Genomic DNA, 24992 nt, shown 5'->3' with positions numbered 1-24992 from the left:
GGGTGTGGATGTTGTTGTGTCTGCATGTGTAAGCTGACTCTGTGCATGCAGGTGGTGGATCTTGTGGTGCCTGTGTTTGTTTTTGCGAACTGTGTCTGTTGTCGTTGATGAATGCAGGTCTGTGTGCTTTGGATGGGTCTGTGGAGAGGGGTGTGGGATTGGGCATTGGTCTCTGGAGGGGGTACAGAGAAAGGAGGGACACTGGCTGCCATCAATAAGGAGGCAGGAGCCTGAAATGATCTCTGCAGGCCAGTCAGGGCACCGTGAATGCCTTCCAGGTAGGCATTAGTAAAGTGCATTTGTGAAGCCATACCCCGGATGGCATTCGCGATGGTTGACTGTCCCACAGAGATGGCCCTCAGGAGGTCAATAGCCACCTCATTGAGGGCAGCAGGACTGACTGGGGCAGAAGCAGAGGTGCCTGGAGTGAAGGAGATGGCCACCCTCTTGGGTGAGCAGGCACAGGCAACTGGGTGGGGAGCTACAGGGAGGACCGTGCTGGTAAGGGGGTTGGCAGACATGGAAGAATCCAGGCTGGTCCCAGATGGGTCCGCCACCGTCAGAGAATCCGAAGGGGTCATAGTCGAACCGGTCTCCCCTGTGGCACTCCCCTCACCCTCAGTCCCACTGGTCCCCTCAGCTCGGCTCGTCTCAGGGTCCTGTGGGCTGCAGCTTCCCCTTCTCCTTTGCCTGATGATGCTAATGCAAACAAAGACAAAGGAGCAGAGAGATGGAGGGTGGGAGAGACAGAAATGGTAGGATGGGTAAGAAACAACCCATCACTTACAAAGGGAAAAACAAACCTTATTTCCACTCTGATTTCAAGGCATGCAAGTACAAATACAACTACACCTGTGGGACTAACATTGCCAACTGAATCTATGCTAATTTGACCCACTATATTGAGCAATGTGTCACCAAATGACTAGATTAATAATTTACCAAAATATAGTTGCCCATTACCTGCCCCACTACCATTCCATTTGACGGAGACATGTAGTTCACTACCAAGCCAGATGACTATAACATGTTGATTTTGGATGGCTATATATCCCTTTTCACTGTGTACATACTGTCCTTAGACCACCTGCAGTGATCTACATGATGTGCATATGGCACCTGTTTGAAAACACACATAGCACCACTGTCAAAGTGGCTGACCAATACTGACGGAAGTGGCCTTTACGTTTCAGTTTCACTGAGGCTGATGGAGGGAACTGCACTACATACCCATATGGAGGGTGTCGAGTGTCAACCAAATATGGAGATAGTAACATCTAATGTCACGGTCATCATGTTATTGGCACAAAAAACACAGATATGGCTACTAACACCAATAGTCGATATACAGCTACCAATGGGATACACCTCATCTACCAACTGCTATTCAGGCATATCCCATACAAAGCCAAAGAATAAAGAGGCTTACACTTGTACTCACCTCCTTGTGGCTGCTATGCTGCCCTCAAACACCCATCCACCTCAGGGTAGGGTCAGGTTCTGACGGGCACCCCTCCCTCGTTGGGAGGCCAACCCCAGCTGGGCCTCTGCGGCCTTCCAGGCCCAGTGTCTGAGGTCCTCCCACTGATCCCTGCAGTGGGTGCTCCGTTGGCTTTGGACCCCTAGGGTTTGCACTTGCTTGGTAATGGCACACCAGATAACTTTCTTTTGATGGGCGCTGACCTGCAGGGACACAGACAGAAGGAGTGTCATGTAGAGTGGCATCACAGCAACAGCATTGACCTTCAGACAACAAACATTTCTCATGCACATGCATACATTTGTCAATGGCACAAACACACTCCCTCCTGTGCTACAAGCATGCATCTAATTCATGTGCGCAGTCACATTGCCTTCCAGCCTCACACATAACACAAATTGACAGGATAGTTACACTGGATTTAACTGCTGCTCTGGTGCCCCATACAACCGGCCATACAGGGGTAGGACCTCATCCACCAGTAGAGTGTCTAGTTCTTCAGGTGTGAAGGCAGGGGCCCCCTATCTCCTGCAGGATGTGGCTTTATGTCTCCCAGAGACAGAACACAGCAGATAATGCAATGGCAGTTTTGCTTGCACAAGTGTCAGGAGTAAAGTGAGATAGGCAGCAGAAAATGGCATTCACGGCCGCAGCGTAAAAGACTGTCACCGCCGGCGGATATTATCATTGGCCCCAGTCTCCCACAGAGAACAATGTTATCCAATAAGCAGTTGCATAGCGGCTGCGACAGCCTCGCGCCATAATGTCTAATGCCGGTGGAATGAGCTTACTTCCATCTGTCCTGTGCATGCAGGACAGGTGGCTACCATTTTACATGTAGTTAGTGTATTGAATGTGAATTTTAAGTGCGTCATGGATGATTAATGAAGATAAGTGTGTTGATTAAGTATGTTAGCACATCAAACATGGGTGCACACATATGATATATATGGACAGTGTAGGTAGATGTACTTATGACTATGACATGTCATGTGCAGTCCAATGTTGCCTCATAGACGCATTTAGCATATCAGTATGTGTGAAGTTGAAATGAAGGTGATAATCTGGGAGACAAGGCTGTTACGTGGAAGTTACACGTATGTCATGTGTCACAACCAGTTTGCCGGGCCCTTGTACTGACAACTAGGATGGCATTAACATTCAGGCCCTCATTATGACCCTGGCGGTCTTCTGACCGCCAGGGTAAATGTGGTGGTAGTACCACCGACAGGTTGGCAGTACATACCGCCACATTATGAAATTAGAAAATTGGCTGCAGCCAACCCGCCACTTCTCAACTCATACCTCCAGGGCGGTATGAGCCATCGGCCCGGAGATGTCTATCTCCAGCCCGGCGGCCAGCATAGTACTACCCATGGCATTATGAGCCGGCCTACCACTATGGTTTTCGTGGTGTTAGCAACGCCACAGAAATTATGGTGGTAGGCCCTACCGGTGGCAGGGAATTCCTTCCCTGTCACTAGTAGGTGATTCTCACACCGCCCAAAACTCACCTGCCGCCCCCCTTCATCCAAACTAAACCCCCATACACACACTAACCCCCAACCCAAAACACAAACTAACCCCCACCTCCTCCAATCCACTCACTCACCACCCACCCCCTTTGATACATTCACAAACACCCCTACCCCCTACACACACACCCACAGACACCCGCACACCCGCAGACAAGCACACAACCCCACAGCCACACACCCACACATCACCCTTCCTCCCCAACCCCACCCCCACTATAGTCACAGTGCCCAACACCCCCCTCCCCGCACACATGCACACAGATGCCCACAAGCAGCACTCTTACACCCATTTACTTACACTGGCATACACGCATTCATACACACACTGGCATACATGCATTCTTCCAGACATACTCACACACATTCTTGCACATAATTCCACTGACATGCAGACATGCACTCACTTCACCATTCTTACACACATTCACTCAAACGCATACAACCACGCATACACAACACTCACAGACGCATTCACACACGCACTCACACATTCGTGTACACACACACACAACACACAACACCCCACTCCCTCCTACCCCCACCCCTGTCGGACGCCTAACTTACCTTGTCCGGCGAGGCGGTTGTCCGTCAGGGAACCACAAGGGGCACTCCTACCGCCAGAAGCGCCCCGCCAGCAGAACACCGCTAGGCTGTTTTACTGGTCATAATATGGCTGGTGGCATTCTACTGGCGAGGCTGTGCTGGTGTTAGCAGTACCAGGTTACCACCTTCGGCCACTATGAACACTGCCAGATTTCTGCCTTAATTGTGGCGGAAGTCAGGCAGTGTTGATAATATGGCGGACATATGGTAGCCACAGTGGCAGCACGTTGGCGGCCGTCACCGCAGCTGTAGGCGGTATTTACCACCAATGATATAATGAAGGTCTCAGTCTCATTCCTCATTTGGTGTATGTATACATTAGCTGTTGATATTAACTTGTGACTTTCCTCTCTCCCATTCCTAGATACCGTGCAGTGTTGCAAATGAGATGTCCACTGGTGTACCGGCCCCTAATTGAGCTTGCTACAATGGAGGAGCACCACATAATCACAAACTATCGTCTGAACAGTCAGACCATCCAGGAACTGGGTACCCTGTTGGAACCAGATCTGTTGACTGTCATCCGCAACCCCTATGCGATCCCTCCCACAGTACAGGTCTTATCAGTGCTGCATTTCCTCACCTCAGGATCATTTCAGGTTACAGTGGGCTTGGCTGCTGGAATGTCACAGCCGATGTTCAGTGTAGTGTTGCAGGATGTACTGTGTGCCTTACTCACACACATGGACAGATACATCAGGTTCCCACATTGCTGATCTGCCCATTGTAAAATCTGACTTTTATGACATGGCTCACATCCCACATGTGATAGGGGCCATTAATGGTACCCACATCGCTTTGGTTTCTCCCAGGGCCAATAACCAGGTATACAGGAACAGGAAAAACTTCTACTCAGTAAATGTTTAGGTGGTTTGTCTTACCGACCAGTATATTTAACAAATGACTGCGAAATACCCTGGATCTGTCCATGATTCTTAGATCTTGAGGAACAGCAATGTCCCACACATCATGTCTCAATTACAGAGGGAGAGGGCCTGGCTAATTGGTATGTATACTACAGTATGTGTTGAACTGAAATGTAACCACTCTTCACAGTCAGCTCTGTATCTCTCACAGTTTCGTAATCAGTCGAACCTTTGTGCACAGAGGTGACTCCGGCTACCCCAACCTTCCCTGGCTGCTGACACTGGCGATGTACCCTACAACTGATGGGGAGATCTGTTACAATGAGGCTTGCAGCCAAACGATGTGTGTCATCCAGAAGACCTTTGGGTTACTGAAAGCCAGATTTCGGTGTCCACACCTCTCAGGAGGTGCCTTGCTCTACAGATCACAGAAGGTCTGCCAGATCGTTGTTGCATGTAGCATGCTACACAATCTTGCTTTGAGACAACACATGCCATTGATGGATGTGGAGGAGGTGGTAGCTGGACCAATGGCCGATACTGGTGACATACAAAGTGATTAGGAAGCAGATGAGGAGGATGCAGCTGACTCTAGGACAGAGTTGATTCAGCAATTTTTCTAATGAATGTCGGGTATGTGTGAACTGTATTGTATGTAACCTGTGCCCCTGCCTACCTTGTGACATTGCCCCTCTTGGTGTGTGGAGTCAGTGGACATATGTGCAGTGCAGCCACCCCTCTACCTGGGTTTGGTGGGAAACATAGGGGGTCATTCTGACCTCGGCGGTAAAAGGCCTATACCGCCGGTCAGAACTCCGCCATACTACCGCCGCGGCCGCGGTAAACCGCCACGGTCATTCTGACCACCAACTGTGAAACCACCAAAAACCCGACAGCCAAGGAAGGCCGCCTCATCAGAGGGCCGCGGAAAACTGGAGATGACCAAACCTCCACCACCACGCCAACACAAACACGCCCATGCCATTCTGACCCACGAATCCACGCGGCGGTCTTTCAACCGCGGTATTCCATTGGCGGTACACACCGCCGCGCTCAAAATACACACACAGCTCCAAAACACTGCCACATTGGACAATTTGAAATACACACACCTGACACACATACCAACAACACTCCCACACATCCAAACAACTATAAAACACACACCCACATCACCCACAAACCCCTACGACCGAAGATCAGAGACGAAGGAGAGAGAGACACATCACAGAATAGAGAGCTACATCACACAGAGGCACACTACACCATCACACACATCACATAGAAGCACAAAGCACCACACACCAACACACCAACACACTCATCACCATATACACCACCCCACACCTCATCCACACCACCCCATGGCACCCCAAAGGCACCCACGCTTTTCGGACCAAGAACTCCGGGTCATGGTGGAGGAAATCATAAGAGTTGAACCCCAGCTCTTCGGCTCACAGGTGCAGCACACCACTATAGCCAAGAAGGCGGAGCTATGGCAGCGGATCGTGGACAGGGTAAACGCGGTGGGACAGCATCCCAGAAATCGAGACGACATCCGCAAACGCTGGAACGACTTAAGGGGAAAGGTGCGCTCGATGGTCTCGCGACACAACATCGCAGTGCAGAAGACTGGCGGGGGACCCCCACCCACTCCACCCGAATTCACAGCATGGGAGCAAGAGGTACTAAACATCCTGCATCCTGATGGCCTCGCTGGAGTACACGGAGGAATGGACTCTGGTAAGTACAATCTCAACTACTTCACCCCCCCCAGCATGCTAACCCCCACCACCACCCTCACCCCCAACCCCCCATCACACATCCTCCCTGAGAATGTCTCTCCAGCACAACCCACCCAACACCAACCCCTGCATGCCACCACAAACTATGGACACCCATCACCTAAGCATGACCACTGCACATACCCCCCCCCCAAACACCCCCACAACACCTCCCCCAAGGGAATGACAGCACTGGGGGACAAGGGCACCCATAAATGGCACGCAATAGCACACACAGAAACAATAACCATACTCTCTTACCCCATGCAGGACCCGAACGCCAACACACCGGCCAGGAGGGTCCAGAAATGTCCATCCCCCCCCCCGGAAGAGGCCCCCAGTGATGACAGCAGCTCTGTCGACCTGGAACCTGATGACCAGCCCGGACCATCGGGACCTCTGGACAGTCGGTTTCCCACACACAGGCCACAGCAGACCCAACCCCCTCTGGGACCAACAGCACAGCTCCCACCCAGCGGGCCCATGCCTCTGTCTCTAGGACAGGTCAATCAGCGGTGTGTCTGCCACTACAGGGCACCCAGGCTAACCCACCACCCCAACAACAACAGGGACCTGGGGGCAGTGGTAGTGGGCACACCGTCCAGGGGACAGAGGCCGGGGGAAACAGGGCAACTCGGAGGGCTGCTGTGCGACAGGGGGGGGAGGAGAGGCCCAGGGAACCCACTCTCCAAGAGGCCCTCACCACCATCATGGCAGCCTACCACCACTCCCAAGAGACGATGGCGACGGTACTGGCCAGGTTCCAGGAGATCCAGGCACAGCAGGAGGAACGCTACATGGGGTTCACCAATCAACTCACCAACATCTCTACCGCTATGGGGAGCATAGTCCAGGCCCTCAACCGGATAGAAGACACGTTGCGGGACCATGTGGCACCACACAGGGCCCCTGTCACTAGCCCGGACCAGGAACAGCCTACCACCTCCGCCGGCGCTAGTGGACAGGAGGCCCCACCACAACGACAGGCCACCAGAACCCCACCTCCTGCTGAAGAACAACCACCCCGCAAGAGGAGCCTGAGATCAAAAAAATCGACAGAGTAGGATGTCAAGACCCCCGCCAGCATGAGATACCCCCTGAAGTCATCCCACTGTCCCACATTGCCACCCTGTCCAACCTTTAACTGCCCCTGCTCCATCCTTCCACAGGCATATGGACAATGCACCTGTGAGACTGAGAACTGGACTTTGCCATGGCCATTACTCCACCCCCACCCATCACTGTGTTTATATCATGTACCATTATCTAGCACAAAAAATAAATCACTCAATGCACTGAAATCAAACAGGAGTCAGGCTGTATTATTTACAAATGTATAACACATTACCGATCAATTATGTTCTGTTAACTTTGTGCTGAACACATACCGAGATCAATAAGCATTAGTCCATGGGCTAACCAAGCAGAAGTCACGCAGTGGGTCATACAGCACTGAAAAGGGAAGGGAAAATCAAACATCAGTTTAAAAGAACTGGGGGGTCATAGACAAAGTTGAGAAGCAGGAGGCTTTCAGGAAAAGTAAAATGGCGTGGGTGATTCTTACCTGTGTGCTACTGAAAATACTGTTGGATAACTCTGTCCCTGTTGTCTGTGTCGTCCTCTGAGTCTTCCTCCTCTTCACTCTCCGCAGTCTCCACAGCTGCTTCAACACCACCATCTGGACCATCCTCCTGCAGGAAAGGCACCTGACGTCGCAATGCCAGATTGTGAAGCATACAGCAGGCCACGATGATCTGGCACACCTTCTTTGGTGAGTACATCAGGGATCCCCCTGTCATATGCAGGCACCTAAACCTGGCCTTCAGGAGGCCAAAGGTCCTTTCTATGATCCTCCTAGTTCGCACATGGGCCTCATTGTACCGTTCCTCAGCCCTGGTCCGGGGATTCCTCACTGGGGTCAATAGCCAAGGCAGGTTGGGGTAACCAGAGTCACCTATTAGCCACACACGTTGTCTCTGTAGCTGTTCCATCACATAAGGGATGCTGCTATTACGCATCACATACGCGTCATGCACTGAACCAGGGAACATGGCATTCACATGGGAGATGTACTGGTCAGCCAAACAGACCACCTGGACGTTCATAGAATGGTAACTTTTCCTGTTTCTGTACACCTGCTCATCGTCTTTTGGGGGGACTAAGGCTACATGGGTCCCATCAATGGCACCAATGATGTTGGGAATATGTCCAAGGGCATAAAAATCACCCTTCACAGTGGCCAAATCAACCTCCTCAGGGAATATAATGTAACTCCGCATGTGTTTCGTCAGGGCAGACAACACTCTAGACAAAACTTTTGAAAACATAGGCTGAGACATTCCAGATGACATGGCCACTGTTGTCTGGAATGAGCCACTTGCAAGAAAATGGAGGACTGACAGAACCTGCACCAGAGGGGGAATTCCTGTGGGTTGGCGGATGGGGGACATCAGGGCTGGCTCCAGCTGGGCACACAGTTCATGGATAGTGGCACGGTCAAGTCGGTATCGTAGTATGATGTGGCGTTCTTCCATTGTCGACAGGTCCACCAGCGGTCGGTACACGCGAGGATTCATCCTTCTCCTCGCAAGTCCCAGCGGACGGTGCCTAGGAATGACAATATGGAGCACAGAGTCAAGCTAATCACTGGTACGTTCACCACAGCTTGCATAGCACACGGTTATCTATGTTTTGAAAGGCGTGTATGTGTGGCAATGCAAGGCCTAGGCCTGTGTGTCGCAGTAGAAATTATGCCATGTGGGCCCTTGAAATGGCGGCTGCCTGACCTGTGAAGTGGGACAATGGGATGTGAGGTCAATGCGCTGGCGGAGCACACCGTGGCGGTAGGCGGTCGAAGACCGCTACACGGAGCCGCATTGGTTAACATTGAAGCCTATGGGTTTCAGGAGCCAATGACGAGGTGCGCCGGCGGTAGCGGTACGCACCGCCGCGGTACGCACCGCCGCGGGCGTGACCGCCATTTTCTATCTGCCTAATCACTCGAGACCTGATCATCCACAGGAGAGGACCTATACTGCAAGTGCTGCTGTGACCTCGGTCTGGAAGTGACAATGGCTGCTGCGACTGGGGAAAGGGCCCCTGCCTTCACGTCTGAAGAGTTGGAGAAGCTCGTGAATGGGGTCCTCCCCCAGTATGCGTTACTCTACGGTCCTCCAGACCAACAGGTAAGTACACCGGGTGCACATGGAATGGGCGATGCCTGTGTGGAGTGGGGTGGATGTAAGTTGGTGGGGTGGGGGGCGAATGAGGAGTGCAACGCACGACAGATGAGAGCATGTGCCATATGGCAAGGTTGGGGAGGGGGGGCCAATCACATCTAACATGCAGTAAGTTGATGAATGTTTCCTTCCCACCCTGTACATGTCACATAGGTCAGCGCCCATCGGAAAGTCGAGATTTGGCGTGCCATCGCCAAGGAAGTCTGGGGCCCTGGGGGTCCACGTCAGACGGGGCACCCACTGCCGCAAGAGGTGGGAGGACATCCGCCGCGGAACCAGGAAGACCGCCGAGTCACTGCTGGGGATGGCCTCCCAACCTAGGAGGGGTGCCAGTCGTACCCTGACCCCCCTGATGTCCCAGATCCTGGCGGTGGCCTACCCTGATTTGGATGGGCGCTTGAGAGCATCACAGCAGACACAAGGGGGTGAGTATCAGCACATTCTGCTATCTTTCTGCGCAGTGGAGGCGTCTGGGTGGGGGAGTAGGGTTGTGGGTGACATTAGGCCAGGGCGCTTTCTGTAGTGTAGTCCTCTCCCTTAGGCATGGCCCTGTGCTCCCGGCCCCCACCTCTGTAGGGTGACAAGTACAGCTATTGATGGTCCAGCCTCACACATGTGCGCGTTTGTCGTCTCTTGACCTGTTGTCTTAGACAGAAGTACTGAGTAGTGTACCCCGAATGCGCGGCTTAGTGCATGAGGCTCCTGTGTCTGTCCTCTCCGCCAACGGTGTTGACATTGCATGCACTCAACCTGGTCTTCTTTTTTCTCCCCCCACCCTTCTTCTTCATCTTCTTGTGCATGTGTGCATTAGCATCATCAGGCGGAGGAGATTTGTCATCGGAGCACGAGGGAGCTGCAAGTCACAAGGCCCCGGTGGGCCCAGGAACAGACACCGAGGGCACCAGTGATCCGGAGGGCGAGGGGAGCACCACAACGGGGACCGGTGGTGAGAGCAGCGACACAGACACGTCCTCGGATGGGTGCTCCCTAGCGGTGGCGGCAACATCCGGGCCCCCCGCCTCTACAGGTACAGCCGCCACCCAGCGCACCAGCCCCGCCCTCCCTGCAGCCCCTCAGCCTACGCTCCGTGCCCGCTCGCCCAGGAAGGCGGGCGTCTCCTTCGCCCCAGGCACCTCAGCCCCTGCCCCTGTCACCCCTGCTGCCCTCAGTGCGGAGCTCATTGACCTTGTGAGGACGCTCATTGTTGGGCAGACTACCCTTTTGAATGCCATCCAGGGGGTAGAAAGGGAGGTGCATCGGAGCAATGCCTACCTGGAGGGCATTCATTCGGGTCAGGCTGCCCATCGATCGTTCACTGCTCTGGCCTCAGCACTGACGGCAGCCATTGTCCCTGTTTCCAGCCTCCCTCTTCTGACTGCCTCCAGCCTGTCTCTGTCTCCTGTTCCTCAGCCTATCCCATCCACACCATCTGACCAGCCTGCACACACCTCAACACCCAAGGGCAGCTCATCCAGACACAAGCACCACAGAACCCACAAGCATTCACCCAGCAAAACCCAGATGCAGACATTCCAACAGTCACTACCACCTCTGTGTCCCCCTCCTCCTCGTCTCCCTCCTCCCTCCCTGTGACGTCTACACTCACACCTGCATGCACACCAACATCAGCCAGTGCTTCCATCACCACCACACCCTCCTGTACAGTCCGCACGCGTGCAGTCACCACCCCCACTGCCATTTACACGTCCCCTGTGTCCTCTCCCACTGTGTCTGTCACCCCCTCTTCCAAGACACACAAACGCAGGCAGCCACCCACCCAACAGACATCCACCTCACGACAGCCTACAGCACCAGCACCTTCACCCAATGACAGCACACCTGACTCTCCTACAACCACATCCTCTTCCTCCACTCCCATCACCACTTCTCCTACCCTTTACCTTGGCCCTAAAAAACTTTTCCTGGCTAATCTTGACCTCTTTCCCTCCGATGACCTACCCCCTCCATCTGCAAAGAGTCCCAAGAGCACCTCAGCCACCACCAGCCCAGCTTCGGGTGTCACTGTTGTGCATGGGTTCTGGAGTCCACCCTTTGCCAGCAGTGACACCTCAATCAGCAGCAAGGACACATCCAGCCCCCACCCCGGCAAGAGGACCAGGAAACACAAGGGCCGCCGTGCGAGGACTGACACGGCTGCCCCCAAGGAGCAAAGTTCGCCCACTTCACCAGCCACAACATCTAGGGGAGGCAAGGGCCCGAGAGCCCCATCTAAGGAGCGTAAGGGCAGCAGGGCGGAGAAGTCAGGCAGCAGGAGCGCGAAGCAGGTGGGCCCCACATGCCACATCCCAGCTGTAAAGGAGGACACCAAAGGGCCCAGGACTCCGTCCCCGAAGGGTCCAGAAACATCACGGTCGGAGGGCGACTGAGCAGGGAGTCCAGGCCAGGTCTGGCTCCCTTGACCTACTGGATGTGCACCGCTGAACAGGGCCCGCCGTGCAGAAGAGCACCGCTGAACAGGGCCCGCCGTGCAGAAGAGCACCGCTGAACAGGGCCCGCCGTGAAGATAGGCACCGCTGAACAGGGCCCCGCCATGATGATAGGCACCGCTGAACAGGGCCCCGCCGTGAAGATAGGCACCGCTGAACAGGGCCCCGCCGTGAAGATAGGCACCGCTGAACAGGGCCTGCCGTGCAGAAGAGCACCGCTGAACAGGGCCCGCCGTGCAGAAGAGCACTGCTGAACAGGGCCCGCCGTGCAGAAGAGGACCGCTGAACAGGGCCCCGCCGTGAAGATAGGCACCGCTGAACAGGGCCCGCCGTGCAGAAGAGCACCGCTGAACAGGGCCCCGCCGTGCAGAAGAGCACCGCTGAACAGGGCCCCGCCGTGAAGATAGGCACCGCTGAACAGGGCCCGCCGTGCAGAAGAGCACCGCTGAACAGGGCCCGCCGTGCAGAAGAGGACCGCTGAACAGGGCCCCGCCGTGAAGATAGGCACCGCTGAACAGGGCCCGCCGTGCAGAAGAGCACCGCTGAACAGGGCCCCGCCGTGCAGAAGAGCACCGCTGAACAGGGCCCTGCCGTGCAGAAGAGCACCGCTGAACAGGGCCCCGCCGTGAAGATAGGCACCGCTGAACAGGGCCCCCCGTGCAGAAGAGCACCGCTGAACAGGGCCCGCCGTGCAGAAGAGGACCGCTGAACAGGGCCCCGCCGTGAAGATAGGCACCGCTGAACAGGGCCCGCTGTGCAGAAGAGCACCGCTGAACAGGGCCCCGCCGTGCAGAAGAGCACCGCTGAACAGGGCCCCGCCGTGCAGAAGAGCACCGCTGAACAGGGCCCCGCCGTGAAGATAGGCACCACTGAACAGGGCCCACCGTGCAGAAGAGGACCGCTCCGCTGGGCCCTTCCTGTCAAGCACCGCTCCGCTGGGCCCTTCATCTCAAGCACCGCTCCGCTGGGCCCTTCATCTCAAGCACCGCTCCGCTGGGCACCGCCATCTCAAGCACCGCTCCGCTGGGCCCTTCATCTCAAGCACCGCTCCGCTGGGCACCGCCGTCTCAAGCACCGCTCCGCTGGGCCCTTCATCTCAAGCACCGCTCCGCTGGGCCCTTCATCTCAAGCACCACTCCGCTGGGCACCGCCGTCTCAAGCACCGCTCCGCTGGGCCCTTCATCTCAAGCACCGCTCTGCTGGGCCCTTCCTGTCAAGCACCGCTCCGCTGGGCCCTTCATCTCAAGCACCGCTCCGCTGGGCACCACCGTCTCATGCACCGCTCCGCTGGGCACCGCCGTCTCAAGCACCGCTCCGCTGGGCACTGCCGTCTCAAGCACCGCTCCGCTGGGCCCTTCCTGTCAAGCACTGTTTATGGTTCACTGTGCCCACCATGCCTCCTCCTTGAGCAGTGGAGACTGTCATCCACCAGATGGACTGTGGCTTTGCACTCCCCAGGATGGTACAGTGGGCAACCCACCCACTGTAGAGACTTGAGAGACTGTGGCTTTGCACTCCCCAGGATGGTAAAGTGGGCAACCCACCCACTGTAGAGACTTGAGAGACTGTGGCTTTGCACTCCCCAGGATGGTACAGTGGGCAACCCACCCACTGTAGAGACTTGAGAGACTGTGGCTTTGCACTCCCCAGGATGGTAAAGTGGGCAACCCACCCACTGTAGAGACTTGAGAGACTGTAGCTTTGCACTCCCCAGGATACATCAATGGGCATGGTGGCCCCTTCGTGGATCTGGCGTCGTGGACTCATGTGGCTGTGGTGCCTCCCCCTTCCCTTCCCCCTGAGGTGCCTGTAGTTTTTTCATCTGATGCCCCTGCAGTGTTCTCTCCAAAGGACTCAGGTCTCCTGTGTGGGGTTTGCCCTTGTGTCGCTACACTGTAGCCCACGGACTGTTCTATTTAACTTTGATGTAGAGGACTAATTGCCTCGGTTCTCCATGGCAGTGTATATAGTATCATTTTGTTATGGATATTTTGCATAGTTGACCGCTCCATATCAGAGTCTATTTTTTATATAAAATTTTCGTCCCAATTTAATTATGTCTTTGCATTTTTCAGGGGGGTTTGGGTGGTGTCACTGTGCATTGTTGCTCTGCATTAGTGTGTACATAGTTTGGGGGGGGTGGGGGTCGCATATGTGTGTGCCGTAAGCTTCCCTCCTCCCCCCTCCCGTGTGTCGTAGGTGCAGTACTCACCGTTGTCGTCTGCGCCGGCGTTCGTACTCGTGGTAGATGAGAAGGTAGACGAGAGCAGGTAGGATGTTTAATTCGGGTTCCATGCTGTCCTCCTTCCTCGTGGAGTGTGTTTTGGTGCGCGTTTTCCCGTTCGTAGTCTGTTTCCGCCGTGTTTTTATCGGCGGGGCTCCCGCCCCGGAAAAGGTGGCGGATTGGTGAGTTGTGATACTGTGGGCGGTACATTGTCTGCCGCCTGCCTGTTGGCGGTGACCGCCACGCTGTTTGTCTGCACCGCCGCGGCGGTCGGAGTGTTAATGTGGCGGGCTGTGTTGGCGGTTCCCGCCAGGGTCAGAATTCCATTTTTTTGACCGCCAGCCTTTTGGCGTGTTGGCCGCCGCTTTATCACCGACCGCCAGGGTTAGAATCACCCCCATAGTGTCCATCAGAGGTGTGACTGCTGAAATGGCAGATCTATGTGGTACATGCTGTTGGTTAGCATCACATCTAAAAGGTTGTCATGTTGTATGATCCCAGGCCTGCAATGTAATTTGCTAACATTTTGCCACCCTCAGTAATATGACAGTTTTGCTACCTATCCTCACTATACCCAAGGGAGATATATGGTACTTAACTGTTTTACACAGTGCAACATGCCTTTTCTGTGGGTGATGTCAGCTGTGAGGGCAAGCTCATTGGGGACGCATGTATTGGAAATGTCGACCTGCCATGGTGATATGTGTTTACTTTCCAACTGCAAAATAGCACCTGTGGAAACATTAATTTACTGTATGTGTATTGGCTGAACAACATTGAAAACTTTAGTGAAGGTTTTCCCTGCCTTCCTCGGATTGCAGGTCAAATGTGTGGTCCTACTCTGATTCCTGAAATGACTGGTAGCACCCTTGGCACAGGATTACAGTACATGTCAGTTGTACTGACACACTTGCTGGACATTTCTGGCCCATCTGTCCATCTGACAGACCTGTTGTGATCTATGTGTGATCTGGAAAGATTCTTTATACAACATTATATAAAACTTGTAAAAATGAAGACACAGAAGCAGTTCTTGTGCTCAGTGGTGTTTATTATGAATGTTTAGTGCAATAGCTATTGAGTGGTTTCATGGGGTATTGAATCATCAGAGTAGTTAGGCCAGCTGTTGGTAGTATAGTCCACCATCCAAGGGCCATGGGGAAATGGAGAATTGTCAATGGACAGTCAACAGGGTGTCTCAGTGACACACAAGGGAGAATGTTCATGAGAAAGATCACTTCCTGGCAGTATGTTTGGTCTTGGCCTCAGGTCCTGCAGGTTGTCTGGATAGATGACCTTGTTTGCATGGGCATTCCTCAGCTGCAGGGGTAGGGGTGCTAGTGGCCTGTGGGTCCTCTGGCAGGGCCTCCATTCCACTAGATGAGGCAGATGTGGATGGCACAAGTGGTAATTGGCTAGTGGGAGGGTCCTGCTGGTGGGTGGAGGATGCACGCAGGATGCCAGTAAGTTCAGAGAGCACCCCTGCAATGGAGGCCATGGTGGCATTGTGCACCTGCCACTCCTGCATGGCCTCCTGGTGGTATTCCCTCTGTAGCCCATGGTTCTCCTGCAAGGCAGAGAGGATCTTTCCCATCCTGTCCTGGGATTGCTGGTATGCTCCCAGGACGTTTGGGATGGCCTCCTGGCCAGTCGTTTCCGTTTGGTGCCTTATCCCTTGGCTTATAGGTGCCCTCCCACTGCCCCCTGCCCCCTGTGCCCACTCCCACTTACACCTGGACCTTCATAATCTTGGATGTGAGGGGTCGACTCAGATCCCTGTACTGTGCGGCTCACTATAGATTGAACAGTCCTTGGGACACAGGTTTGAGGAAGAGGGGTGCCTGTGCTGTTATTGTCACAGGGGGGGCTAAGATGAGGGCAGATGAGGCTGGTGGTGGTGGACTGACCAGTTGTTCCAGATAAGCCAGGTAAGTTGTCACTTTCCAGACATCCAGAGTTGTAGTCCACACTTGGGCCTTCTTCCATGGGATGGCTGTCTGTCTCTGGCATCCTCTGCAGGGTGTACCTGTGGATAGGGAGGGAGTGTGTTACATTGCAGAGGTGAACTTGTTATCATAGTATTATGAAACCAGTGCTTTGACTTGCTTTCTAGTGAGGGCAATGACAGATGCTGCACTGCTGACAATGTTTATGGCTGATGGATAGTGTAGTTGGTTTCTTGTGGCATACAAGGTAGTGGATAGCATTGCTGTCATTGCCATGTACTAGTGAGCAGTCGCAGTATACAATTGGTCTAGGAGGTGGCATGGTTTTACGTGCAGGTGTTCAAATGTGGAGTGGGAAAGGCAGAAATGCAAGGGTAGGGAGTGATGTATTGTTGGAGTTGTAGTACTTGCCACAGTGAGTGATTATCCGTGCACTGGGATGGGCTGTGTGGTGATGGTATAAGTGAGTGGTGTGGCATGCAAAAGAGGACCATGGGTTAAAGGGGGGAGAGGTGCACGCTGGGCGCATGGGCGGGTCATAGGGTGAGGAGAGATGCATGCTGTACAGGAGTCGCTGGTGCCAGGGGAGTATTGGTGACTTACCAGAGACCAGTCCTCTGCGTATTCCTGTCAAGCACTCTGGGTGCAGGATGGCCAAGACCTTCTCCTCCCACGATGTGAACTCTTGGGGAGGAGGTCAGGGCCCACCGCCAGTCTTATTAATGACAAATTGGTGTTGTGTTGCCATGGAACACACCTTCCCCTATAGGTCATTCCACCTCTTGCTGATGTCCTCCCATTCATATGGATGGTTGCCCGCTGAGTTTACCCTGTTGGCGACCCTCTGCCTTAACTCTAGCTGGCAATGGATGTTTGCCGCACCTGTGCTCCCAACAGCTGTGGCTCTACCCTGATGATTTCATCAACCATGACCCTCAGCTCTTCGTCTGTGGAGTGGGTACTTTTGACGTACCATGGTGGTTGTGTTGAGGGCAGTGTTGTGTGCAAGGTGCAGTGTCTGGTGAGGTGGGGGTGTTTAGTTATGTGTGCTGGTTGTATGTGGTGTTTGTGTGCAGTGGAGATGTGTGTATTATGTAGCAGGTGCAGTTGTGTGGTGAGTGATGCATGTACACATTCCAAGAAAAGACACGACATTCCACAAATTCCAAGAAAAGACACGACATTCCACACATTCCAAGAAAAGACGCGACATTCCACACATTCCAAGAAAAGACATGACATTCCAAGAAAAGACACCACATTCCACACATTCCAAGAAAAGACATGACATTCCACACATTCCAAAAAGACATGACATTCCACACATTCCAAGAAAAGACATGACATTCCAAGAAAAGACACGACATTCCACACATTCCAAGAAAAGACATGACATTCCACACATTCCAAGAAAAGACATGACATTCCAAGAAAAGACATGACATTCCAGGAAAAGACATGACATTCCACACATTCCAAAAAAAGACGCGACATTCCACACATTCCAAGAAAAGACACGACATTCCACAAATTCCAAGAAAAGACATGACATTCCACACATTCCAAAAAAAGACATGACATTCCACACATTCCAAGAAAAAACATGACATTCCAAAAGACACCACATTCCACACATTCCAAGAAAAGACATGACATTCCACACATTCCAAAAAAAGACATGACATTCCACACATTCCAAGATAAGACATGACATTCCAAGAAAAGACATGACATTCCACACATTCCAAAAAAAGACATGACATTCCACACATTATAAGAAAAGACATGACATTCCAAGAAAAACAAACGACATTCCACACATTCCAAGAAAAGACACAACATTCCTCACATTCCAAAAAAAGACGCGACATTCCACAAATTCCAAGAAAAGACGCGACATTCCACACATTCCAAGAAAAGACACGACATTCCACACATTCCAAGAAAAGACATGACATTCCACACATTCCAAAAAAAGACATGACATTCCACACATTCCAAGAAAAGACATGACATTCCAAAAGACACCACATTCCACACATTCCAAGAAAAGACATGACATTCCACACATTCCAAAAAAAGACATGACATTCCACACATTCCAAGATAAGACATGACATTCCAAGAAAAGACACGACATTCCACACATTCCAAGAAAAGACATGACATTCCAGGAAAAGACATGACATTCCACACATTCCAAAAAAAGACATGACATTCCACACATTACAAGAAAAGACATGACATTCCAAGAAAAAAAACGACATTCCACACATTCCAAGAAAAGACACGACATTCCACACATTCCAAGAAAAGACATGACATTCCACACATTCCAAGAAAAGACACGACATTCCACACATTCCAAGAAAAGACATGACATTCCACACATTCCAAGAAAAGACATGACATTCCAAGAAAAGACACGACATTCCACACATTCCAAGAAAAGACACGGCATTCCACACATTCCAAGAAAAGACACGACATTCCACAAATTCCAAGAAAAGACATGACATTCCACACATTCCAAAAAAAGACATGACATTCCACACATTCCAAGAAAAAACATGACATTCCAAAAGACACCACATTCCACACATTCCAAGAAAAGACATGACATTCCACACATTCCAAAAAAAGACATGACATTCCACACATTCCAAGATAAGACATGACATTCCAAGAAAAGACACAACATTCCACACATTCCAAGAAAAGACATGACATTCCAGGAAAAGACATGACATTCCACACATTCCAAAAAAAGACATGACATTCCACACATTATAAGAAAAGACATGACATTCCAAGAAAAACAAACGACATTCCACACATTCCAAGAAAAGACACAACATTCCTCACATTCCAAAAAAAGACGCGACATTCCACAAATTCCAAAAAAAGACGCGACATTCCACACATTCCAAGAAAAGACACGACATTCCACACATTCCAAGAAAAGACATGACATTCCACACATTCCAAAAAAAGACATGACATTCCACACATTCCAAGAAAAGACATGACATTCCAAAAGACACCACATTCCACACATTCCAAGAAAAGACATGACATTCCACACATTCCAAAAAAAGACATGACATTCCACACATTCCAAGATAAGACATGACATTCCAAGAAAAGACACGACATTCCACACATTCCAAGAAAAGACATGACATTCCAGGAAAAGACATGACATTCCACACATTCCAAAAAAAGACATGACATTCCACACATTACAAGAAAAGACATGACATTCCAAGAAAAAAAACGACATTCCACACATTCCAAGAAAAGACACGACATTCCACACATTCCAAGAAAAGACACGACATTCCACACATTCCAAGAAAAGACATGACATTCCACACATTCCAAGAAAAGACATGACATTCCAAGAAAAGACACGACATTCCACACATTCCAAGAAAAGACACGGCATTCCACACATTCCAAGAAAAGACATGACATTCCACACATTCCAAGAAAAGACGCGACATTCCACACATTCCAAGAAAAGACAAGACATTCCACACATTCCAAAAAAAAGACATGACATTCCACACATTCCAAAAAAAAGACATGACATTCCAAGAAAAGAAATGACATTCCACACATTCCAAGAAAAGACATGACATTCCAAGAAAAGACACGACATTCCTCACATTCCAAAACAAGACGCGACATTCCACAAATTCCAAGAAAAGACGCGACATTCCACACATTCCAAGAAAAGACATGACATTCCAGGAAAAGACACGACATTCCAGGAAAAGACATGACATTCCACACATTCCAAAAAAAGACACGACATTCCACACATTCCAGGAAAAGACATGACATTCCAGGAAAAGACGACATTCCACACATTCCAAGAAAAGACGCAACATTCCACACATTCCAAAAAAAGACATGACATTCCAATAAAAGACATGACATTCCACACATTCCAAGAAAAGACATGACATTCCACACATTCCAAAAAAAAGACGCGACATTCCACACATTCCAAGGAAAGACATGACATTCCACACATTCCAAAAAAAGACGCGACATTCCACACATTCCAAGAAAAGACACGACATTCCACACATTCCAGGAAAAGACATGACATTCCACACATTCCAAAAAAAGACGCGACATTCCACAAATTCCAAGAAAAGACGCGACATTCCACACATTCCCAAGAAAAGACATGACATTCCAAGAAAAGACATGACCTTCCACACATTCCAAGAAAAGACATGACATTCCAAAAAAAGACGCGACATTACACAAATTCCAAGAAAAGACGTGACATTCCAAGAAAAAAAACGACATTCCACACATTCCAAGAAAAGACACGACATTCCTCACATTCCAAAAAAAGACGCGACATTCCACAAATTCCAAGAAAAGACGCGACATTCCACACATTCCAAGAAAAGACATGACATTCCAGGAAAAGACACGACATTCCAGGAAAAGACATGACATTCCACACATTCCAAGAAAAGACATGACATTCCACACATTCCAAAAAAGACGCGACATTCCACACATTCCAAGAAAAGACGTGACATTCCACACATTCCAGGAAAAGACATGACATTCCAGGAAAAGACGACATTCCACACATTCCAAGAAAAGACGCGACATTCCACACATTCCAAAACAAGACATGACATTCCAAGAAAAGACATGACATTCCACACATTCCAAGAAAAGACATGACATTCCAGGAAAAGACATGACATTCCACACATTCCAAGAAAAGACATGACATTCCAAAAGACACCACATTCCACACATTCCAAGAAAAGACATGACATTCCACACATTCCAAGAAAAGACATGACATTCCAAGAAAAGACACGACATTCCACACATTCCAAGAAAAGACATGACATTCCAGGAAAAGACATGCCATTCCAGGAAAAGACGACATTCCACACATTCCAAAAAAAGACGTGACATTCCACAAATTCCAAGAAAAGACGCGACATTCCACACATTCCAAGAAAAGACACGACATTCCACACATTCCAAGAAAAGACATGACATTCCAGGAAAAGACACGACATTCCAGGAAAAGACGACATTCCACACATTCCAAGAAAAGACGCGACATTCCACACATTCCAGGAAAATACATGACATTCCAATAAAAGACATGACATTCCACACATTCCAAGAAAAGACATGACATTCCACACATTCCAAGAAAAGACATGACATTCCAAGAAAAGACATGACATTCCACACATTCCAAGAAAAGACATGACTCTTCCAGGAAAGACATGACATTCCACACATTCCAAGAAAAGACATGACATTCCACACATTCCAAAAAAAGACGCGACATTCCACACATTCCAAGAAAAGACGCGACATTCCACACATTCCAAGAAAAGACATGACATTCCAGGAAAAGACACGACATTCCAGGAAAAGACATGACATTCCACACATTCCAAGAAAAGACATGACATTCCACACATTCCAAAAAAGACGCGACATTCCACACATTCCAAGAAAAGACACGACATTCCACAAATTCCAAGAAAAGACATGACTTTCCACACATTCCAAAAAAAGACATGACATTCCACACATTCCAAGAAAAGACATGACATTCCACACATTCCAAAAAAGACGCGACATTCCACACATTCCAAGAAAAGACACGACATTCCACAAATTCCAAGAAAAGACATGACTTTCCACACATTCCAAAAAAAGACATGACATTCCACACATTCCAAGAAAAGACATGACATTCCAAAAGACACCACATTCCACACATTCCAAAAAAAGACATGACATTCCACACATTCCAAGATAAGACTTGACATTCCAAGAAAAGACACGCATTCCACTAATTCCAAGAAAAGACATGACATTCCAGGAAAAGACATGACATTCCACACATTCCAAAAAAAGACATGACATTCCACACATTATAAGAAAAGACATGACATTCCAAGAAAAACAAACGACATTCCACACATTCCAAGAAAAGACACGACATTCCTCACATTCCAAAAAAAGACGCGACATTCCACAAATTCCAAGAAAAGACGCGACATTCCACACATTCCAAGAAAAGACATGACATTCCTCACATTCCAAAAAAAGACGCGACATTCCACAAATTCCAAGAAAAGACGCGACATTCCACACATTCCAAGAAAAGACATGACATTCCACACATTCCAAAAAAAGACATGACATTCCACACATTCCAAGAAAAGACATGACATTCCAAAAGACACCACATTCCACACATTCCAAGAAAAGACATGACATTCCACACATTCCAAAAAAAGACATGACATTCCACACATTCCAAGATAAGACATGACATTCCAAAAGACACCACATTCCACACATTCCAAGAAAAGACACGACATTCCACACATTCCAAGAAAAGACATGACATTCCAGGAAAAGACATGACATTCCACACATTCCAAAAAAAGACACGACATTCCACACATTCCAAGAAAAGACATGACATTCCAGGAAAAGACATGACATTCCACACATTCCAAAAAAAGACATGACATTCCACACATTATAAGAAAAGACGACATTCCAAGAAAAACAAACGACATTCCACACATTCCAAGAAAAGACACAACATTCCTCACATTCCAAAAAAAGACGCGACATTCCACAAATTCCAGGAAAAGACGCGACATTCCACACATTCCAAGAAAAAACACGACATTCCACACATTCCAAGAAAAGACATGACATTCCACACATTCCAAAAAAAGACATGACATTCCACACATTCCAAGAAAAAACATGACATTCCAAAAGACACCACATTCCACACATTCCAAGAAAAGACATGACATTCCACACATTCCAAAAAAAGACATGACATTCCACACATTCCAAGATAAGACATGACATTCCAAGAAAAACAAACGACATTCCACACATTCCAAGAAAAGACACAACATTCCTCACATTCCAAAAAAAGACGCGACATTCCACAAATTCCAAGAAAAGACGCGACATTCCACACATTCCAAGAAAAGACATGACATTCCAGGAAAAGACATGACATTCCACACATTCCAAAAAAAGACATGACATTCCACACATTATAAGAAAAGACATGACATTCCAAGAAAAACAAACGACATTCCACACATTCCAAGAAAAGACACAACATTCCTCACATTCCAAAAAAAGACGCGACATTCCACAAATTCCAAGAAAAGACGCGACATTCCACACATTCCAAGAAAAGACACGACATTCCACACATTCCAAGAAAAGACATGACATTCCACACATTCCAAAAAAAGACATGACATTCCACACATTCCAAGAAAAGACATGACATTCCAAAAGACACCACATTCCACACATTCCAAGAAAAGACATGACATTCCACACATTCCAAAAAAAGACATGACATTCCACACATTCCAAGATAAGACATGACATTCCAAGAAAAGACACGACATTCCACACATTCCAAGAAAAGACATGACATTCCAGGAAAAGACATGACATTCCACACATTCCAAAAAAAGACATGACATTCCACACATTACAAGAAAAGACATGACATTCCAAGAAAAAAAACGACATTCCACACATTCCAAGAAAAGACACGACATTCCACACATTCCAAGAAAAGACATGACATTCCACACATTCCAAGAAAAGACACGACATTCCACACATTCCAAGAAAAGACATGACATTCCACACATTCCAAGAAAAGACATGACATTCCAAGAAAAGACACGACATTCCACACATTCCAAGAAAAGACACGGCATTCCACACATTCCAAGAAAAGACATGACATTCCACACATTCCAAGAAAAGACGTGACATTCCAAGAAAAGACACGACATTCCACACAATCCAAGAAAAGAAATGACATTCCACACATTCCAAAAAAAGACATGACATTCCAAGAAAAGACACGACATTCCTCACATTCCAAAACAAGACGCGACATTCCACAAATTCCAAGAAAAGACGCGACATTCCACACATTCCAAGAAAAGACACGACATTCCACACATTCCAAGAAAAGACATGACATTCCAGGAAAAGACACGACATTCCAGGAAAAGACATGACATTCCACACATTCCAAAAAAAGATACGACATTCCACACATTCCAGGAAAAGACATGACATTCCAGGAAAAGACGACATTCCACACATTCCAAGAAAAGACGCAACATTCCACACATTCCAAAAAAAGACATGACATTCCAATAAAAGACATGACATTCCACACATTCCAAGAAAAGAGATGACATTCCACACATTCCAAAAAAAAGACGCGACATTCCACAAATTCCAAGAAAAGACGCGACATTCCACACATTCCAAGGAAAGACATGACATTCCACACATTCCAAAAAAAGACGCAACATTCCACACATTCCAAGAAAAGACACGACATTCCACACATTCCAGGAAAAGACATGACATTCCACACATTCCAAAAAAAGACGCGACATTCCACAAATTCCAAGAAAAGACGCGACATTCCACACATTCCCAAGAAAAGACATGACATTCCAAGAAAAGACATGACCTTCCACACATTCCAAGAAAAGACATGACATTCCAAAAAAAGACGCAACATTACACAAATTCCAAGAAAAGACGTGACATTCCAAGAAAAAAAACGACATTCCACACATTCCAAGAAAAGACACGACATTCCTCACATTCCAAAAAAAGACGCGACATTCCACAAATTCCAAGAAAAGACGCGACATTCCACACATTCCAAGAAAAGACATGACATTCCAGGAAAAGACACGACATTCCAGGAAAAGACATGACATTCCACACATTCCAAGAAAAGACATGACATTCCACACATTC

Source organism: Pleurodeles waltl, chromosome 6 (genome assembly GCF_031143425.1).
Source record: "Pleurodeles waltl isolate 20211129_DDA chromosome 6, aPleWal1.hap1.20221129, whole genome shotgun sequence".
Taxonomy (NCBI): domain Eukaryota; kingdom Metazoa; phylum Chordata; class Amphibia; order Caudata; family Salamandridae; genus Pleurodeles; species Pleurodeles waltl.
The sequence above is the reverse complement of the archived record's forward strand: the minus strand, read 5'-3'. Positions refer to the sequence as shown.